We start from the raw sequence: 23,075 nt of genomic DNA on the forward strand, positions 1-23,075 counted from the left end.
GGTGTCTGGTGGGCAGAGAGATGGTCAGGAATGGGTGGTAGGGGGGCGGGGGAGTGAGAGGGGGACGGGGCACAGGGCTCGGCTTCTTCCATCTCTCCGATTATGAGCCCTTTCAGGAGGGTGAGGGGGGAAGGGGCAAGGTTCGCAATGCGGACTGCCGTGCGATGTAGGGGGAGGAAAGTTGGAGACAAAAGGCAGGGCGAGAGGGCTCCCAGCAGCAGGAGGGGGGAGAATAAGACAGAGGGGCTGGAGGGCCGGTTGAGGGGCACCCAGGCCTCATGATGAGGGGGAATGGTAACAGCAGCAGAAATGGAGGCGGGAAAAGAGGGAGGGGGTAGTGGGAGGGGGCACGGGAGGGGAGGGAGGGAGGGGGTTAGTCTTCTGGCCGGGGCCGTGGTGTACAGGTGCAAACGGCCCGGGTGGGATTGGGTGGGGCACGGAACTGGAGCTGTCGGTAGCGGCAATCTATGGTGGCCCCTAACTTCTGTAGCAAGTCCAGTCCCAAGTACCCATCGTAGTTCCGGCAGGAAGAGTCAAAAATTATAAACTGATGCTGGGTTGACACCAGCTGGTGGGTGTCGACCCTTAGGGCCCGTGTCTCCCCATGGATGGGCAGGGGGCCATTCCCCATGTCCACAAGGTGCGTGGCTGTGGGGTGGAGTGGGCCAAAGGTCGATCTGTGGCGGGAGAAGCAGTGGCGGTAAAGGCAGGATCTGGCTACTCCCGTATCGACTAGGAGTCTGGCTTTCACGCCATTCAGTTTCATCTTGTGGTACACTGGGGGGCGGTACTTGGGGGAAATGGTCCCCGGCACCATGGGATGGTGCAGGGGCGGGCCTAAAAATCCAGCTGTCTGGGGCCTCCTTCTTCCTGCTCCTGCTCCTGTTCCCCAGGATCGGTCTCCTCTACAGGTGCCAGTTTGTCCTCTGCAGCCTCGTCCTCTAGAGAGGACACTGCGTGAACCTGGGGTAGTGGGTTTGCGGTGTGCAGCTTTTAACTGGTCCTGAATGTCATGCAGGGGACACCAGGAGCTGCAGGCTGTAAACTCCCAGGGATTCACCAAAATCAGGTTAGGGTTTTCCTTGTGGGCGGGGCACCGGCGCATGGGGTGAGCTCTAAGCGGGCTCGGCGCTGGGGTGAGGCTGGTGTGAGGCATGGGTGGACGTGGCTTAACTGGGGGAGCTGGGGTCTGTGTGGGAAACTTTTTCGCTACATTGATCTGCTGGGGTGTCAGGCAGGCGGTCAGGAGACGTCGTATTAGCTGGATGTCTCTATCCTTGTCTCCAGTCGGGTCATGGATAATGAAGTGTTCTTTTACGACACTGGGGAGCACTCTCAGGAGAATGTTGAAAGTATGCTGTTCCCGGGTTTCTTCATCTGCCTCCAGGTAGGCAGCAGTGACCAGGCGTCTTGCCTGAATTAGGGTATCGTCTAGATTCCTGTCAAACGTAGGACTATCCAGTTGCGACAGCGCCACCACTTTCCCTAGTGATGGGGTGATGGCCTGAATCACAAATTTTGTGAAGTTCTGCAAGGTGAGCTCCAGAATGACTTTCGGTGCTATGTTCGCCTCCGCTTTGCCCAGTAGTGGGAGAGTGACTGCGATTTTTTTGTACATCATTATCAAAACCAGTATCTAGTAAAGGTTTGATGATCGCCAGATATGTGTGTACATCATAGTGGTCGGGGTCAAACTTGGGCAATTGCATGTGTGGTTTAGTTGCCATTTTGCCGGTATTTCCTCACTACCTCTCTTGTACGCCCGGGTCAAGAACCACCGCTGTCCACCAGTGTAATGCTAGGTGTTTAAGGCTTGACTTCTCGTTCCTAAAACACCTGACGTGTAGCGGGGTTATCGGGGTTTAGAATAAATAAGAGAGAGGCAGGACAGAAAAACTCCCGGGAATAACCTTTACACGTGTATTAGTCAGACAAGGGACAACAGCAGATATTACAACACAATAAATGGTTAATCACAAACACTTATATCTAGATATTCAGTATCTCACAGGATACTAGGGGAGAAAGCACTTAAAATAACACTCGAGGCGGAGTATGCAGAATTAGCACAGTCCTAGGTCTCTCAGCGCATGGAGGAGTTAGAGATGAGGCTCACTAGGGGAGGGTGTCAGGCACTGGGGTCTAATTGTGATTATGGTAGTATGAGGCGGAGTTTGTTGATAACATGTTCACTTTACTATTTTCTGAGGGCAGGGGACTTTTGGTTAATTATTAGTACAAACTCCACGGCTTGGGTGTTTTCTCTTACTGTAAAATGAAGGGTATTGCACATAGGTCTTATTCACTGTCACTCTGATTCTGCATGGGTTATTCACTGTTCTGCCCTGTCGTATATTAGACCATTATTATTCCAATTTCACTTAAACACTTGGTCTGTTACTACAAATGCATTTTATCGCCTCACCACTGTTATACTGCACTAGGGGCGCAGTCACTGTCTCATGGGTCACTGGGCGGCAGGTGCGGTGGGGAGACACGCCGGCTACAGCTCTGCCGGGGGCAGGGGCACCACCAGGGGAGGCCGTGTCGAGAGGACACGGTATCAGTTGCAGGGGCGTCTTCTCTCTTCCAGGGCTTCAGGTGGCGAAGGGGCCCCTACTTTCCGGGCTGGGGACAGGAGTGTGGCCCTCAGGACTGGGGCCGAACTATTGCCTGAACCTCTTGTTCAGGTTCCTGCTGGAGGTAGAGGTCCTCTGCCGTCGGGGTGTAGAGTCCCGCCTGGGTATTCTGGGGAGGGCCTGGGGTTCCCGAGGGCTTTCTGCCCCCCGAGCTAGGCAGCGCCATCAGGGAGTGGCTGCGGCACCGGTCTGTGTCAGGGTCCGTCAGGTGGGTCTTCTCCAGGGCCAGTCATAGGGAGCAGAGACCGGGGGAGGTTATAGGGCCTCTCCAGTACTCCTCTACGTCCTCTGCATCAGGGGTCAGGAAACTCGTCTCATGCTGGGGAGGCGGGGCTGCTCTCTGCTGTTTCTGGCCATGGGGCCCGGCTTCTGGCTGTGGCTTCCCAAGGGCACAACCACAAGGCGCCAAGGCCCGGCTACTGGCTGTGGCTTCCCAAGGGCGCGACCACAAGGCGCCGAGGCCGAGCTACTGGCCGTGGCCTGAGAGGGTGAATAACTACCAGCGAACCCAGGGGCACCTTCAGAGTGGCTACTGGCCGTCTGAAGAAGGTGGGAGCAACTACAGGCCGGCTCCTGCAGGAGGGGTGTGGAGCAGCTACAGGCCGACTCGAGGACAACACCTTCGGAGCGGCTACCGGCCATCGACGAGGGCGGAAGCGGCTGCAGGCCAACTTCTTCGGCAGGAACGAGGAGCGGCTACAGGCTGACTCGGGGGCAACACCTTCGGAATGGCTACCAGCCGTCTGACGAAGAGGGAGCGGCTACAGGCCAACTCCTGCAGGAGGGTTGTGGAGCGGCTATAGGCCAACTCAGGGGCAACGCTTTCAGACCGGCTACTGGCCGTCTGACGAAGGTGGGAGCAGATACAGGCAGACTCCTTCAGGAGGGGGTGTGGAGCAACTACAGGCCGTGACACCTTCTGACAAAGGCGGGAGCAACTACAGTCTGTCTCCTTGTTACCCTCAGGTCGGCTACTGGCCGATTCCTTAATGAGGGGCGGGCAGCTACCAGCCATCCCAAGAGGGAAGACACCTTCGGAGAGGCTACTGGCCGACTCCTGAAGAAGGCGGGAGTGGCTACAGGCTAACTCCTTGGGGCGCTGGTAGGAGCTGGAAAGACAGCTCCACCCCGAGATGGATTGGTGGAAACTCGCCTGGAAGGTAGAGCAGGATTCCTGCTATGGCGGTGGCTGGAGGGCTCTGAGTCATAGGGGCGTACGGCCCAGGCTGACTTGTGCTGTTGTTGTGCCAAGTCTCGGTGTGCTACTGCTGCTTCTCCGTGGGGTCCTTGTGGGGGTGTCTGGGAGTTTACAGGGGCACTATGCTGAATGTGGAGAGGATGGAGGGTGAAAGACTAACGAAGAGAGTGTATGTGAGTGAGGTGGAGGGGGGAAGATGGAGGGGGAGGCCGAGGATGAGATGGAGGGATGGGGTGGAGAGGTATATGAGAGAGGGGTGTGTGAGTTGGGAGTGGGGCAGTGAAATGGTGGGGGACGGCGACATGGAGGCGATTTGTTTGTGGGCACCCCGAACGGGATTGAGGCATCTGGCAATAGAGAGATATATAGACTATGCTGAATCCCTGGTGGAGGTGGTTGGGCATTCCAAGGGACACTTTGTTGTATTTCAGGAATCATAGGAAGAAATGCAGCTGTAATGTAGTGAAAGGGCCAGCGTCGGACGGAGAAGACCTGGAGAGGATGCAGATGGAGGATGCAGATTTACAACTGGTGCAAGAGTGGCTGCAGCACAGTACAGTGCTACCATCTTGGGAAGAAGTTTCCAGGTTAAGCCCTGCGACCAAGAGTTACTGGAGTCAGAGGGATCTTCTTTGTCTGAACAATGGCCTACTGGAGCATCAGTGGGAGACGCCCAATGGCCTCAGCAAGTATTGGCAACTGGTAGTTCCGAAGAAGATGATGTCCGAGATCTTGGATGAGTCCCATAACCAGATTACTAGTGGGCACCTGGGAGTGAAGACAATTCTAAGCCGGCTGCGACACATGTTCTACTGGATTGGCATGCATCAGGATATTGAAGAATAATGTCGGACCTGTGATGTGTGCTGTCAAAAAGAGGACCATGACCTTCCAGGAGGAGTGGACTGTGTGGAGGAACAAGGATATCGTCAGAAGCAGCATAGAAGACTTGATAAGTTGAAAGATTATTTTGCGTACAGTTGGAGGTTTTGGTAGGATTAGGGTTTATGTTTGTATATACTGTGTAGTTTTGTCGGGATGACAAAGAACTAGGGAGGGGGTAGTGTTATGAAGGGAGCTTTGCCAGTTAGGTAGTCTCGTACTGTACCTTCGAATACCGTAAGTTCCGGTACGAGTCATCAGTGTTGCCAGTTTGCCTGTTGTTTGTGAGCGTAGTTATTTCGTAAGTTAAACATTCATTTATTTTTATGCTCTTTTTCATTATAATGTTTTATTAAAGTGATTGCTTGTTAAATTATGTAATTTAAGTTCGTATGGTAAATGATTTAGAGTGTTATGTAATGTGAGACAACTCTGCATGTTTTGATGTGTCTGAGTTGGCAACTGTTCCCCCTCGAGAGTATACTCGTAAAATGTAGACGTTTCTCGAATAATCCAAGCTTATATAAGATGGGGTAGAGATTATTACAAGTTTAGTCGGGTTTCAGTTCAGTGTGAGTGAAGTGCAGTCGGTTTTGGTTCAGTCTGAGTGTAGTGCAGTGTCAGTGTCAGTGAAGATTGTATATTTTTGGTACTTGTGAAAACAGTGGCAAACAGTGACGGGTTATTAAAGTTTGTGTCATTGGAACTTGAGAAAATACTGAAGTGTCAAGCATTAAGTGTGATAACTGAAGTGTTGTTAAGCATTAAGTGTAATAACAGTTAGTAAAGTGTGTATGGCTCCAGTGCTTGTGAGAACAGTGAAGTTGGAAAGCATTATTTGGAAAATAAAGACTGTGTACTTTAAGGAGCCAGTGTTTATTTTCGCCTCAGCTGATCTTGTGTACTGCACACCTAAAGGCTGACCATAGAAAGAACAGCTCACTGGGCAACGTCCTTCCTATACTGTGGTACTGCTGTTGGAGCCTGTGGCAGTGTGGGGTGAGGACGTAACAATATTTTGGCGGGCGATTAGCATTCGGCTCCTGCATGCTTTTCTTTCTCATTATGGAGTGCACACCTTAACAATAATAAACATTTCAGTCAATCAACCAGTCATTTGCCCCGGAAGTCATACAGATTATCCCCTCTAATTCTGCCTGAAAATGTGAAAAAAAAAATAATAATAATAATCAATGTTAGGGTTGAAACTAAATAGTTATCGTTTTACTTACTGAAGGAGGTGTGTGGCAAGATCCACCACCTTCTTTTGTTGTGTACCATATAACTTTCACAACAATAAATATTATCAATCAATAAATCAATCACTAATCATTAATTTAAAAGTTTGAATAAAAAAGAGTTGGAGACGGTTTGGTGTTATTATATGTGAGACGGATCGAGTGGCTGCCGGCCGGGGCTGTTGTTGTCTGTGACCATAGACTCCACAGAGAAGAAGGAGAGGGTGGGCAAAGAGTTTTTCTTTGCTTATTTCAGTCATTTCATTAATTATATAAGCCACAATGTTCCGTCTGGGAGCTCCCCGAGTTGACCCGGCAGAGGAAAAACGACGAGCAGACGAGGAGGAACGAAAAGCCAGGATATCTGCCTACAGTAGTGCAGGAATATTCCTCGCCACCATAGGAATGTTAAGAATTGGTAAGACAAGGATTACCGTTCATTTACCAGCTGAATCTGGTGATTATCAAGCGGGAAGGGATCGATGTAGGTCCTGGCCTTAACCCCAAACTGCTGCACTGGGGATCATGACAGCAACGATGATTTTTTTTTTTTTTTTTTTTTTTGTAAATATTGGTTTTCAGCCTATACTGCATTTTTCTACAAAACCTAGTCTTTTCTGATGGTTTTTGATGTGATTCATTTGACTTTAAGCATCATTTCTGTCAGCAATGACCAGATTTTGAGGTAAGACCCCCCCCCCATCCCCCAGCAATAATGGGGGATCTTTGGGGAATCGGGGGTTTTAGGAAGGGGAGAAACAGAAAATGACCATTTCCAAGTGAAATGACGCTGATAATCGAATGAATCATACCAAAATCTACCGGAAAAACCTAGGTTTCGTTGGTAAAATAGGAAGCTCAAACTTAACAACCTAACGGAACCAGACCTAACCTAAAACTTAACCTAACCTAACCCAACCCAACCCAACCTAACCCAAACTGAAAGTACCCTACTATTTAAACCTTACATCTTCTTACCTTACTCGTCAGAGAGGGGCAAAACACCGTGAGACCTAAGAAATTCAATGCTTGAATTGTTGTTTTCAAAGCACCTTTGAAAATTGCAACCGGGAACTGAGGGACACCTGCTGCACTGGACCACCATATATACTCTGATTTTGAAATGAAAAAGGGAGGTAGTGGGGGGAGCAGCGCAAACACTGATTGGCTGTAGGTGATCTGGTGATGGCTGTGATTGGCTCGCTTCTCGCCGGCGTCGCGAGCTCAGTTTGAACTGAATTTCGTCGAGCCAGCAAGTCACCCCGGTTGGAAAGGGTGAGGGTGGGGTGGGGACACATAAATATTATTATATCTTCTTTAAAATCAATTTGCAATGGAAGTGTATAAGGAAAATGTTGATGAAGCGATGAGTGTGCAGAACATAATAAAATTTGACAGGAATGATTATGTGCCGAAAACCAATTTTTTTTTTTTTTTTTTTTTTTATTCAGGTTCAGCCCATGGCCAGGTACATTTTTTCAGTTAATATTTTGCCCCAGGGTACGAGTTTCATGATGAAACTGGTTATTCACAGGTTATTTGCAATGATTCAGATACTGGGCATTTTCAAAATTTTGCCTCTGAAATATGTAGACTTATCATCTAGCTATATTGCACATAGCCAACCAACTGTGCAACAGAGATACCATTACCACCTAGAACTAAGCTTGCTGTCACACTTATCGAATGTTTTACTTTCTGTATTCATTTGCTTTTGCCTATAGGATAGGATACCCTAGCGTAGAACTGATTCAGCTTTAGCCAGATACTGGTAGGTACTGGGGCTTTCAAGGTTAAGTGGTAATCATCTATCTCTCTACAGGTATATACCTTGGCTGCTTCCCCCAAGGAAAGAGAGGTAGCTGAGACAGGACGACACACTCCCCATTTACTCATCCATTCAGACACATTCATTCGGATCTTAGCCCCAAAGGGGAGAAGGGATAGATCCTCACTGCACCACACCGCACACAGGTCAACTGAGCAGTGCTATCAGTGACATCCGCAGCAGGACCCGACAGCAGAGCTGGTTTACCCCTACCACATCATAATAGACCCATCCCCTTACCCGCACCTGACCTGACTCGCTGATCAGACCAAATGTGGGAGAATATCCCCTCAGGGCTGCGTCATCATTTATTCATTCACAATTTCTCTCCATTTATTTCTGTCACGCACAGCCACTCTTCCATGCTCAACAGACATCCTTCTCACATCCAGTGCTCTCTTCACACTGTCCATCCATCCTATTCGTGGTCTCCCTCTCAGCCTTACGCCTCTCACATCAGACACCCAAGAGCAGCACTACATTGAGTGGGTGGATGGTAAGTGCCCCCACCTACCACAATATATATATATATATATACACATATATATACAGTAATCCCTCCACAATCCGACGTAATAGAGCCAAAGGCATGTCCGGAAAGTGGTCCCGTCCGGATAGTGGGCACCAGCCTCCTGGACTTGTACTTATGGACCCTAACTCAGAAAAACACCTATACAACTCCCTCTGGACATGCTTAGTGCTTATTTAAGACCCAAATCACACCAATAAGGGACATAAAAGACTGAAATAAATGCAAAAGAACCAGGGAATGAGGTTTTAGAGATGAGTTTATACAATATTCAACATTCTGGGTACTTGCAAGTCCCTGGCTCCTGGACTGGTATGGTACTTATGGACCCTAACCTAGCCTAACTCAGAAAAACACCTCCCTGCTGCACATGCATAGCACCTAAGAGCCTATTCACACCAAGAAGGATCATTAAAGAGTGAAATGAGGTTTTAGAGGTAAGTATGGAAAATATAGTACAATATGAAACATTCTGGGTACTTACAACAAATCCCTGGCCATCTCAATTAATAACCCACCTCCTCTCAGACTCTGACAGTAAAAAGGAGTACCTGAAGCACCTTCAGTACACTGTCCATGAAGTCTTGCACTGAACTTAGTCATTTGCACTCATAAATCCAGTTTCTTAACACTACACACTCATGTCTAATTTGCGCTCCATTGAATGTCAGTAAAATAGTGTTGCACTCGGCACTTAAGTCTTTGTACTCAGAATTCTAATTTCTTAAATGCGACCTTTTTTTTTTTTTTTTTTTTTTTTTTTTTTTTTACTGCACAACACTGTAAATTCCTGTGCGGTCTAGTGGCGAGTTCTTGCTGTTTATTCACCGTCAGAGTCTGCGAGTAGCTGATGCAGGTGGCCTAGAGGTGCGTCGCTGGGACGTGGTGATGGACTACCCACTGCAGACGACTCTGAAGAGAGGCGCAAACTCACTTCCAGTGGTGACTCCACCGTGGCTGAAGTGCTGGGCTGTGGCTTGTAGGATGAGGGCCTGTCCTGGGGAGGCAATGGTGTGGAGCCAGGGCTGGGCACAGCAGGGGTCATGGGTCTGAAAAAGCTGTCAATGGATGATTGACGCAAGGAACGACGATTTTGGTGATTAACGATGCGCTGCCTGAAAGCCCGCACTTCCTCCACAATTCCCAAGGGCCCCATCTTCCTGTCGCAGTCCGGGTGTTCCAGGTAGTCAAGAACGAACTCTACGTGTTCCCGGAGTGCGTTCAGCTTGGGGATGGCTGGAGTAGTGTTACGCTGAGAGGAGTCCGCATCATCGTCGCCGTCCTCGTTGGAATCTTCAAGTTAAGTACTGACACCTGCAACTGAAAATGCAATCTCGATATCAGACATGGTCTGATACCCAGGATCGCCCTTGTCGTCATCCAACCACTCACGCACTTCATCCACATCAACATCGTCGCCATGCGCACATAGCCTTGCATGGAAGTCATCCACGTCAAAACCTAGGAAATCGTGCTCCGCGTCCGTTCCAAGAAGCACACGAGACCAACCAGCTTCTAGAGTCTTGACAGGGACTTCCTTCCATGCCCTGGCCCAGTTGTAGATTTCAGACGATGTTGTAGCGGCAAAGGTTTTCCAAAGTCTGCTGGCCTCGCGTGTCCCGTCCCTTCCTGCGCTCGTCCTCGTCTTCGAGAACAACCATCACCTCATCCAGGAACTTCCTTCGGTACAGCCTCTTTGTTGCAACGATTGCTCCTTGGTCCATTGGTTGGATGAGAGCAGTCGTATTAAGTGGCATAAACATGCACCTAATGCGCCCATTCTCACCCACAAAGTCCTTGTCGCACGGGTGGACAGGTGCATTATCGAGGAGAAGGAGGGCCTTTACCTGGTCGCGCGGCATTCCTAGTGTGTTTATCTGGTAATGGATGACCTCCTTGACGAAATGGCGGTGGAACCAGTCTTTGAAGATCTGGGCAGTGAACCATGCCTTCAAAGAATGGTACCAAACGACAGGAAGGACATCCATCACCCCACGAAGACACTGAGGCTGCTTTGCGCGATCAGCAATAACGGTACTTAAAACAAGTTATCACTTCCTGGTTTAGGGGTTGCAGGAGGGAAGTTGTGTTACCTAGCAAACACACTATTTTAACACTTTGATGTAAACCTTCCTAGTAGGATGGGTCCCCTGGTGCATTATCAAGCACCAACAGGATTTTAAATAGTATGCCCAACTCCTCACACCTTCTCTTTGCATCAGGAATACAGTGTTTCTTGTACCACTCGTTCAAAATATCACTTGTCATCCGCTGTCTTTGATTTCTCCCAATAAACTCCGGACTCATTCATGTGTTTCCGCTGCTTGAAGCACCTTGGTTTTTTAACTTTACCTACAAGTAATGGTCTGCAGCATTGCAAGACGAAAGTAGAGTGATGTTTACCTTATCTACTTTCCTACCCCTGCCGTTCCTGTGTTCCTTAGAGATATATACAGTCCTTGGCATCCTCTTGTATCACAGCCCTGTCTCATCTATGCTATAAATTTGCTCAGCAGTATAACCCCCATCCCTGATTATTTCCTTTAGGACATCCACGAATGTCTTCGCTGCTCCGGCATCTCCTGACGCTCATTCTCCTGTCACCTTTACTCTTTAATGTCCTTTCTCTTCTTAACCTTGCCAAAACAACTACTTTACTCCTTAAATCTGCCTGGGGTCAGGACATCTTATGGCAAGTTACAGCATACAGGTGGCAGGCTGTCCTCCTTACATTAATGGAGTTGATTGGAACTCCTTCCCTCTCCTTTTGGTTCATGTACATGACCAGGAACCTCTCCATCATTACAAGCATAGGGTCAGACACTTGAATCCTCTGATCCATGGGAGATCCCTCGTAATCCCGCACGGTCTTCATGATGATGTCTTTCTTCCCCAGGATGGTACAAATAGTTGACTCGTTGACTTGATACACCTTGGCGATGGCACAATTACATTCTCCTGTCTCCTTCCGCTTGATGATATCAAGGCGTTGCTCCTGGGCCAGACTCTTTCGACATCTTGTTGGGTCACGGTGCAGCTGCATTGTCGGGCTGGGTCAGGTGACAAAAAAAAAAAAAAAAAAAAAAAAAAAAAAAAAACACACACACACACAGAGCATGTGTGCAGCCAGAGCACGGCGAGAGGGTAGGCTCAGCTGGGGCAGGAATGCTCAGTGGACCATGACAACACCCCTCACAGACATGTGACAAGCATACATCATTGGCTGATGCAACCTGCACTATGACTATCACTGGCCATGTTATGTCTGTTCCCAAGTTCTGACCCTATTTTTTCATGTTGTGACTATTTGAACCGTAATTTGGGACCTCTGGCCGTGTTATCTCTATTATCGCATCGTAGTACGGTTTTCAAAAAAAATGGCCAGCTTCCTCTAGCCAGATTATGTCTATCATTTTCATGTTGTGACCATTTTTTGGCCTCAGATTTTGCCTTTCGCGTTATGCAAATTTCGCTCACTAGGATTGCGTGTTGTGCGAGCATTCACTGTACTGTGTGTGTGTGAGTAATATATATATCCATCCATCCATCATCCAATCCTACATTGCCCCATTAGGAGCGTAGGATCCCGGGGCTAGGTAATTGGTCCTGACATTTAAGATGAGAGTGACCAGCCTCACTCATCCCTGAGTGGCATTACTTGAGCAATCAACCCCAACCACCCCTTGGATATAAACCTTCACCGGGTCAATCCGATTGGAGTGCAGTAATTACCCACTAAACCACCAGGCACCAAAATTTGGTTATATGGTTACCACCCAGCATAGTAAATGGTTTCCTGGTGCACAGGAAACCATTTGGCTTGTCACTCAGTGTAGAGTCACCCACATGCTGAAGGAAGTGGAAAGAATGAAGGAAAGAAAGACAGAAGAGGGAGTGTAAAGTCACCCGTAGGCAGAAGGACAAGGAAAGAATGAAGGAAAGAAAGACAGAAGAGGGAGTGTAAAGTCACCCGTAGGCAGAAGGACAAGGAAAGAATGAAGGAAAGAAAGACAGAAGAGAATGGAAGGAAAGAAGGATGGAGAGGAAAGGGCAGACACATGAGAGCAGCACTACATTAACTGAGTGGATGGTGAGTATATATATATATATATATATATATATATATATATTAGGGAAAGCCCCAGGAATTGATGGAGTTTGTGGTGAAATGATGAAGCACAAGGGAGAGATGGTAGTAGAATGGATATGGAAGATGTGCAGATTGGCCTGAGAGGAAGGTAGGGCCACAGAGGATTGGAAGTCAGTCACTGTACAGTAAGCCCTCATTTATCTGGCACCTTTTTCTCGGCTCTGTTAAAGCAATATCTGGAGCCGAAACGGGAAGCAACCAGTGGTCATATGCAGTTTCCAGCAGCGAGGCATATCTCCTGGCTCAGACATGGGGACCCAATTGGCACGGGGGAAAACCCCACAGCATGCCAGCCAATCAGAATCCATTGTGTGAGTGAATCACCTACCAAGCTTACCCTCGCTTTCTCATTGTCTGCCGTGGATCTGGTATAATGAAGACATATCTGTGTGCTTTGCTTTTGTGACCCATGTGATGGCAAAACCCCAGTGCTGTGACATACTCTGTTGCCTCCCATGCCTTGCTTGTTGCTGTAGTGCTGTGACTAATCTTGTGGCCTGTAAATGTTTCATATTGATTACTGTACTGTATTTTAATTTTTCTACATACGCTTGGTGCCTAACCGCCAGTGCTGTGACTTTGCTTGTGATCCCATGTGCCTCTCAGGTCCCATGTGCATCACTCGTTGTTGTTGTGCAGTGACAAACCTTGTGGCTGCTAAATGATCCATGCCCAAGTACTCTCACTACTCGACCCAGTTCTGCTTTATGGCTGAGTTTGTGGCTTTTGTGGCACTTCCCTGGCTGCTGTCGGTTCTGCTGGCCTTGTACAGTACCCTCGCGTCCAGCACGCGTTAGTCTAGCACGATTCGAGTCCAGCACAGTGAGCTATTAATTAGTATTATTTAATATGATTTAATTACTGCAACACGAGTGTGTTAGCATAACACGCACAGAGCTCCGAGAAGTGGGCCAAATCCGCAGAGTTCACTCTAGCACGATCACCCCCGGTCCAACATGGCCATACTGGACATTCCCATGATGATGATAGCCAATGAAAAACTTCTGATCAAGTAGCTTTCCCCTCCCGCTATCGTGATGTGATCGTGATGCCGCCCAATTAAAAACGCTTCTGGTGTCACGTGATGTTTTGTTTACATTTCTCCCGCCACAGAGCCACTCAGTCGCATAATTGCATTGGAAGGTGCTTTTTTCTTGCTGCATTTTCTGCCCTTGTTACTGCATTTTATTCTGCTCACGATGCCTAGGAAGCCTTCTGAGAACCCTAAGAAGCGTCGGCACCTCCCTCAGGCCACCAAGCTAGAAAGCATCGAGAGGAAGAAGAAAGGGGAGAGGAAAGTTGACATTGCCAAGGCCTACGACATGAATGAAGCCAATGTGATCATAATAAAAAACTAAGACAAGATCCTGGCAGCCGAAAGCTATCACACGGCACTTCATACCAGGTTTGCCGAGGATACGATGGTAAATCGGAACGGTAACATGGTAAAATTGCCGACGATACCACGGGCATTTGGAATTCATCTGGATGGATTCCTACCGAGATATGACGGGCAAAACAGTGTGACCAAAACCCAGGCGACTCGACAGAGAATGTATCGGACTACAGCATTGAACATTTAGCCTGACACTGAATACATATTAATATTTTAGAATAAATATCAATCATTTTGAAACCCTTCTCATCGGCGTGCGTACCAGTTTATAAACAAAGTTGCTTCTCTTTATTCTCTACCGAGTCAGCGACAGCGATCACTCTCCACAGTCACGAGATGAGGCTCTGGCAACAGTGTGAGAAGCATGCACTTTCCCGAGGATTATTCTGAGTGTGATTTCGAAGGATTTATGAGGGAGGTTTGATTTTGAAGGATTGATGAGGGAGGTTGAGGAGGAGCAACAGCCATTACCCGCTAGTGACGCCAGCAGCCATCCTCCGGGGACCCAGTAGGACTAACTACAGCCTTGGATACCACCTTCCATTCCCAGCAAGCCCACCAACATTATCCTAAAAGGTTAGTTATCATTCATAGCACAGTACCATTTATTATAATTACAATAGTACCAATATATGTATAGGTATATGGTAGGTGTTTAGGGTGACTTTTCTGAGGGTTGCTGACATAATTCATTTTTCCCCATAAGCTCTATTGTTAGTCCAACACGTTTTTGGTCCAACACGTGACCCATGCATGACAATACTGTATTACCGTGCTGGACGCGAGGGTACTGTACATGAAACTGGTTGTTGTCTCCATGGCACCTCCACCATCTGCTAAGAGGCATCATATCATTTTCTCCATGGAGAAGAAGATAGAGATAATCAAGAAGATGGATTAAGGTTGGACCGTTGCATAGCTGATCTGGCACTACAACATCCCCCAGACCACGTTGCAGGATCTGTGGAAGAACAAGGAATCCAACAAGAAGTTCTTCCACGATGAATGCATCACAACTTTATGACAGAACAAGTGCCAGATGATGGCCAAGCCACGCTCTTGTGAACTCAACCATTCCTGCCTTAAGTGGATCTGGCAACAGCGTGCCAGTGGCATGATTGTAAGTCCATACCCCTCTCTCCTGCTTCATGCTCTGCTCATTGTCTTCCTGCGTGTATGTACTGCCGCTGCCCCGAGTATTGTATTGCCTTGTGTCTGTACCAAGCTTGTAAAGAAATCATTACATCATGACTTCCAAGTTCCCCCAAAGCCCCAAAGCTCACTGAGTGCTATGAATGCTCCCCATGTCTCCGATCTTCGAGACACTTGCCTTTGGCAAGCGAAGCGGAGGATGAGGCCCAGCTTTGGTCACCCCTGCACCACCATTGTTGTCTGTCATGCCTTGAAGAGAGAACATGAGCCAGCTCAGACAGTGGTGAAGTTATAAGACAGCGGCTGGACCAAGTAAGTGTACTGTACATACTTGTATGCTATTTTCTCTCATTTTGCTTCCAGTGCAGAAGATATTCATTATATAGGTAAGATGTTTGCATTTATGTACCGTATGTATTTGGTGCAGCTAATCTTTATTCTTGTTTACAATTGGCTGTAATTGCATTATACATGTAACTTGGTGATCCTTAGGAACCGAACCCTATTTTTCCCACGTGTTACATGCTTCATTATACAAGTGTTCAGTTCACAAGCAAAGTTGGGGGAACCTTACTGCATGTATTATCAGGACTGCCCTGTAGCTCATTATATCGAGGGTGTGCTGTACCTTCATTTTCCCCCACATCTACTGAAACATGTCAGGAGTTATCTTCCTGCTCAATATGTATTGTAGTGTGTATAGGATATGCACTAATGAAAGGTTTGCTGTATTATTTATCCTTTTTGTTATCATTAAAATCATCATCATCATCATCTATTCCTGTGTTGCCCTGTGAGGAGCATAGGAGCCCAGGGCTAGGCAAGTTGGTCCTGACAATTAAGTGAGAGTGACCAGCCTCACACATCCCTGAGTGGCATTACATGAGCAAAAACCCCACGGATATAAACCCACACGGGCTAAATCTGGTTGGAGCACCTTAATTTCCCACTAAACCACCAGGCGTCAGTGTTTGGTTATATGGTTACCACCCAGCATAGTAAATGGTTTCCTGGTATACAGGAAACCAATTGGCATGTCACTCAGCATCGAGTCACCCATAGACAGAAGGAAGAGGAAAGAAAGATGAAAAGAAAGACAGAAGAGGAAGGAAGGAAAAAAGGAAGGAAGAGAGGAAAGGGCAGTCATCTGAGAGCAGCACTATATCAAGTGAGAAGATGGTGAGTGCCCCACCCACGTGTTTTTTTTTTATACATTTTAAAATACAGTACAAATGTTTTTCTTTTTTTACCCATCAATAAAGTATGATTGGGGAGGTGGGTAAGGGATTTCTGTTATTGCCTGCAGGTTAGTAGAGTTCAGTAATGTATCTCCATTTAATACACTTAAATTACACTCATTCATTAACCTGTTGGTTGGCCAGGCACGCATCCTGATTGTAAATTGAGGGATGTCTGTATCCCAGCCTTTTTGAAGGTGATGTGTTAATTTGTATTAAGCAATTTTTGTAGTGCTGTATGTGATGCATAGTAGAACTCAAATTTTTTTCTTTCTTCTTTTCAGTGCCGTATGTTATGAAACGTTTCATCTTATCACATGGAGCACAGCAGTAGCTGAATGAAAAATAAGTAGCTGTTGAAGCAGAATACATCACAAAAAAGGAGTGTTCTCCAGGCTTAGGTGCGAGATGTATTACTGGTACTAAATTTGTCATGGAAAATATTAAAATGCTTTTTATGTGATAGTTTTATGGTTCATTCCTAAATTACAGTGTAAGGAAAGTTTTTAAAAAAGATATTAAAGTGCAGGTAGTGAGTCATTGTATAAAACCTCTACGTAAAAGTAATATTTTTGTGACACTGATTATTCACTGCTGAACTAATTGTGCTGCTTTGTTACATCTTGTACTGTTTCTCAAAAAAGTATCCTTACTAAAGTGACATGAGTCATTTTGACAACAGACAAGGAAATATGGAATACCCACACTCCGCAAATTGCTCTACTCATTATAGAGTCCTGTGTTCACGTGAGTCAGATACTTTTTTGAGCGATAGTATTTAGTTTACATACACAGTTTGTGCGAATTACAGTTGGTCAAAGGCTGTGATAAGGCATACAAGATATTTTGATGTCATGGTTGAAGCAGTACACAATACTGTATGTGAAAATGTAAGAAACTTGAAACATTTGTGCTGAGCACTAAAACATATGAGCAAGGACAGAACTTAATTGGCATGAAGGCAGTACACTATAAATAAACATGTCTTTTTCAACCAGCTTTGATTTATTTAATTAAAATATGTGGTAGGTGGTGGCGACCATCATCCACTCACTTGATGTAGTGCTGCCTACATCTTCCTTAGCCTGTATCATTCTTTTTCTGTGCCTGTCCTCCTCTCTTCCTATTTCTCCCATCTTTCCTGTCACTTCTTATTGCTTTTCTTTCTTTTACAGGTGGCTTTACATTGAGTGACAAGCCTAATGGTTCCTGTAAGCCAAAAAACCATTTACAACGCAGGGTGGTAACCATATAACCAAACCATACGTGTCAGCAAGTGGGTTGGTGGAGGGTTAGTGCCCTTCCTCGTAAAACAACTAACTCAAAGTCGAATGGCCACCCCTTACGGGATTATGGCGTCTGGCAGTAGATAGTAGATAGAATTAAAAGTGTTGCATTAACACTGTCATACATACACAAGTTATAAGGTAATGAGGTACAGTTATTATATTAAAATATTAATTAAACTGCATAAGTGAAAATAATACGACTCAATGACAGCCTTTGTTAGTTGTGCTGTTGCCATGCAGTGTTTCATTATTTCTTGCACATTGTTATTGAAAACATGCCAACAAGCTATTTTAACCAACCACTACCTGACGTTCAGTAAGAGTTCGCACCATTCAATGAACATAGCTTCAGTCATCTCCATGAATTTTTCATCACACTTGCTTCAAATCTTGCATCAAAGAATACAGTATCAGTACCTCAGTAAATCTAGAAAAATTGGATCAGTTATTATTATTTTTTTATTATGACCAGTTGATTTACAGTATTGAGAAAATTAAGCATTTAACTGAAAAATGTCAGTGATTTATTTGCAGAATAATCATTTCTGCCATCAAACCCACTAGATTTTAAACTGGGAGCCATGATGCATTTTCAGGGGGGCCATGGAGTAATTTGAAGTCGCTGAAGATAAATATTTTCCAGAGGTAATACCTGTGTTTATGAGGAATACCCTTTTCTTTCTTACTGTATTGTGTGGGGCATACCTAGATGCAGCACAGTGTCACTTACCCTAACGAAGAAGCAACTTCTTTGCTATACACATCCTTGTACAGAAGAGCTTGAGAGAGTTTGGCATAGGAATTGGACACTCTTCAGGAATCAGCAGACAGTTTGTGTGGGTGTTTCTTTCAGTCTCTCAGATCTTGCTTTGCAAAACAGAGAAGATAATGATTACCCAGCAGCATAAAGAGCTGCTATTGGGTCATCAGGGCCGATGCATGTAAACATGTTGAAGTCTTCATCATTTCATTTCATTAATAAAGGCTCCAGCATACTTGTGCACAGTGCCCTTGGTCACCTAATGGTAGCTGACCATGATGCTTAATCTCTGGCAGCCTCCCCATTCAGTCCTTTACCCTAGAGGTCACATTCTGTGACCTCAGCCTTGGTCCTTTTTTCTGGTCTGTCTGTTGCAACCCCACCCTCAGTGTTCACACTTTTCACTTTCTGCACCCTGTTGTCATCCCCCATCCTCTTCACATGCTCAAACCATCTCTGTCTACCTCTTATCACAACACCAATACGTTCCAGTCACATCTTAAACCTAGTCCCCCCGGACCTCACATTCACCTCGCATTCAAGGACACAATCCACATCCACCTAATCATTGTCATTTCTATACATCTGAGCCTACGAATAACCTTTTTCTTTACTGCCCAGGTCTCGCTACCATTCAGCCTTATACTCATGGACGCTGCATACAATGACCCCTTCTCTTGGAGGGAGAGCCCCTCAGTTTTAGGAATCAACAGCTCCCTAAACTACTTCCAACCACTCCTTACCCTTGCTAGCGAGTTTGCTGCAGTCACACCTTCAGCACATGTTATGTTCCCCAAATAACAAAACTTCTCGGCACGCACAAGAGACCGCTCGCCTCTCTCCTTCAGCATGCTCTCCTTTGCATACCACAAACTCAATATCAGTATTATTTTGCATCCTGCCTCTTGTACCACTAGTTATACACCCATTCATCACAAACACTGCTCAAAATGGAGTTATTTCCCACATTCTTGCATCAAACTGTACATTGCCATTCAGTTTCTGTTATGACGGTACTTCCAGTTGCCGTGGATAATCCTTACCTATTTCATGGATTTTTGCCGATGTTAACTCTAAAACCCTTCCACCCCAGTTCCATCTCTCAATTTCCTAATGTTTCCTCTGCTACCCTGTCATTTGGAGGAAAGATTTAGGAAATAGAGAGATGGCTTGAGGTAAAAGCATTTGAAAGTAAATGGTAACAAAACAAAATTGATGACATCATGTTTGATGTTTCTTTTGAATATGTGATTATGCCCTAGATTCATTCAGTAATAGCCCCATTAAGAATATCATTGCTTACACATGCAGAAGTTAGCAAGAGAGCAGAGATTGTGTTAGTATGCCGAGGGGGTGAATATCTCCGGAACATATGTTTGCGCATTTTTCTGATTAGATGTAATATACAGCATATTTATATATCTATATCTATCTATCTATCTATATATATATATATATATATATATATACATATATATATATGTATATATATATGTATATATACAGTGGAATCTCAAATTTCGATAGTTTAGAATACGATGAATCAAATTTCGATGCATTTTGGAGTGGTCTGCCTTCCTTACTTTTCTATGCAAATTCGCATATTTCGATGCTCTCAGGGCCAGACTCCAACCAAAACATGCAAAGATAGTATTTTTGATGTGAACCAAAATGCAAGAAGTGAAGGAAATTTATTTTTAAAAAATATGAACCTAACCTAATATCGTATGTGACATGTGCTTTCAGGGCCAAACTGCAACCAAAACAAGCAAAGATAATATTTTTGATGTGAACCAAAATACTAGAAGTGAAGGGAAATTATAAGAAAAAGTATGAGCCTAACCCACTATCATATGTCACATGTCAAGAAGAGAATGAAAATCAACATCATGTATTCATGCAATATATCAAGCATATGATGATATGGTTCCGAGACAATTCACTGTCAAGTCAATTCGCCCGTCAAAACTTGGACGATTTCCCGTCAGGACAATTCGCACCCTGGACGATTCCCCGTCATTCTATAAATATCTATCTATCTATCTATTGCCAGACGCCTCAATCCCGTTTGGGGTGGCCACAAACAAATAGCCTCCACGTCGCCTTGTACCCCGCCATTTCACTGCCCTCCTCCCAATGCACACCCCCCTCTCTCATATACCTCTCCACCCCATCCCTCCATCTCATTCTCGACCTCCCCCTCCCTCTTCCCCCCTCCACCTCACTCACATACACTCTCTTCATCAGTCTTTCACCCTCCATCCTCTCCACATGGCCAAACCACCTCAGTGTGTTCCTCTTAACGCTTCCTATCACATCCACATCCACACCACAACGCTCCTTTATATCCTCATTTCTCAGCCTGTCTCTCCATGTGACTCCACAGGCTCCGCTTAAATAACTCATTTCCACTGCTCTCACTCTTGACTTGTGTCCTTCCGACAAAGTCCAAGCTTCACTTCCATACGTTAGAGTTGGTATCACAATACTGTCATGTAGTAACTTTTTCACTTCCATGCTCACTTCCCTGCTTCTTATCACTGCTTTCAAAGAACCAGCAACCTTTCTTCCCTGCTGTACCCTTTCAAGCACTTCACCCTCCAAACCTCCATCCTTACTCATCACACTACCCAAGTACTTAAACGTACTCACATTTTCCAATTCCTTACCATCCGACCTTGCTGTACATTCACTGACTTCACCTCTCTCAAAGACCATCACTTTACTCTTCCCTACATTCACCTTTAGATTCCATTTCTTACACACTTTTCCAAACTCATCCACCAAGCCTTGCAGCTCCCCTTCATCTTCACTCAACAACACAGTATCATCTACAAACAACAGTACAGGGAGTTTCCAAACACTATCCTCTCTCACCAGGGCCACTCCAACATCCACTACCCTACCTTATACCTCTTTTATTACCCCATTCATGTACAGATTGAACAACCATGGAGACATGACACATCCCTGTTTCAACCCAACCTTCAAAGAGAATAATTCACTTAGTTCACCATCCACACACACTGCAGCCTTATCACCATCATACATACTCTTCACAGCATTCAACAACTTCCCATCTACTCCATATTTTCTTAATACTTTCCACAATTTGTTTATCGACCCTGTCATATGCTTTCTCCAAATCCATGAAAGCCGCATACAACTTCTTTCCCTTCTCTAGAAACTTTTCTGCTAAAGATCTAAGAATGAATATCTGATCTACACAACCTCTTCCCTTCCTAAAGCCTCCCTGTTCTTCTCCAACTAATTCCTCAGTTCTTTCTCTGACTCTGTCAATAAGTATCCTACCATACACTTTTCCTATTATACTAAGAAGACAAATGCCCCTATGATTACCACACACTTCTTTTTCCCCTTTTCCTTTGTACAAGGGAATAATTATACCTGACTTCCAATCCTCCGGGACTCTACCTTCCTCCCAGGCCAGTCTACACATCTTCCACATCCATTCTACTGCTATCTCTCCCCCATGTTTCAGCATTTCACCACACACCCCATCAATTCCTGCGGCTTTCCCCGATTTAACTTTCTTCATTGCTTCCACAGCTTGTATCCTACTGATTTCTTCCTGTCTTCTCACCTCCCTCCTTCTCCCAGCCATTCCCCTGCCACTTATACTCGCATTACTTCCATCCAGTATGTTCAACAGTTCCTTAAAGTGTTCTCTCTATCTGCTCACTTTTTCTCCCTTCTCCACTAGTAATCTACCATTTTTATCTTTCACTCCCCTGCTAACCTCACTTCCACCCTGTCTTACTCTATTTACCTCTTTTCAGAACATTTTCTTACATTCCCTCCACTTTACACTCAAATTCCTTGCAAATTCCTCATCCACTCTCATCTTTCTCTTACTAATCTTTTCACCTCTCTCTTTCTTTCTACATATGACTCTCTCTTCTTCCACGCCCCTATTTCGCATCCATTCATTGTATGCTTTCTTCTTTTGTGTCACAGCCTGTCTCACCCCTTCAGTCCAGCACGCTGTTCCTTGCACCCCCCTCCGTCTTCTCTTCCTCCCACACACCACATCACATGCTGCACATATTTCTTCTGTAAATATCCTGCACACACCTTCCACGTCCCCCATCTGCTCCAATTCATATTTGCCCAATTGTTCCTCCACTTCTCTCTTATACTCTTGCCTTTTTCTCATCCTCTTGTAACCTTTCCTCTCTCCTTGCAACTACTCCTTCCTCTCATCTTTCCATTCTTCTATTTCTTCATGTTACTTGGATCCTAATTCTGGCCACCACCAAGTAGTGGTCAGAAAGTCCACTCCCCCAACCTCTATAAGCTCTTACATCCATTACACATCTTCGTATCCTTTCATCCACACACACATAATCAATCACTGCCTTCCTTTCATTCAGTTCACCACCCACCCTTCTCATCACTCGCCATGTATACCTGTGGATCATTTTATGCCTGAAGAGGGTATTGGCTATCACCAACCGCCTCCGAGCACAAATTTCCACTAACGCACTGCCATTCTCATCTATCTCAGCAGGCACACCCCACTCACCAACTATTCCATTCTCCTTCACATTCCCTGCTTTACCATTCATATCACCAATCAAAAACACTCTCATTCCTTCCAAACTTTTCCATGCACACTTCCACATTTGTCCAGAACTCTTCTCTCACTCTGCTAGCACAATCTTGCGTTGGCGCATACACACGCATAATCACCCACATTTGTATTCCAACTTTCAACCTTACCCACACAATCCTTGACCCAAGTCATCCATACTG

The 23,075-nt window shown here is 45.7% G+C and overlaps 1 long non-coding RNA gene across 1 annotated transcript; it reads left to right on the forward strand.

Annotated features, from left to right (window-relative positions):
- The first annotated feature begins 6,127 nt into the window (after positions 1–6,127).
- Positions 6,128–16,713, forward strand: LOC145414879 (uncharacterized). The gene is made up of 2 exons (XR_013899981.1): positions 6,128–6,375; positions 16,535–16,713. It is a non-coding gene; the product is annotated as an uncharacterized LOC145414879 (long non-coding RNA).
- Positions 16,714–23,075: the final 6,362 nt, after the last annotated feature.

This window comes from Coenobita brevimanus, chromosome 101, assembly GCF_032717465.1.
Source record: "Coenobita brevimanus isolate Jiangsu-jjx chromosome 101, ASM3271746v2, whole genome shotgun sequence".
Classification (NCBI taxonomy): Eukaryota; Metazoa; Arthropoda; class Malacostraca; order Decapoda; family Coenobitidae; genus Coenobita; species Coenobita brevimanus.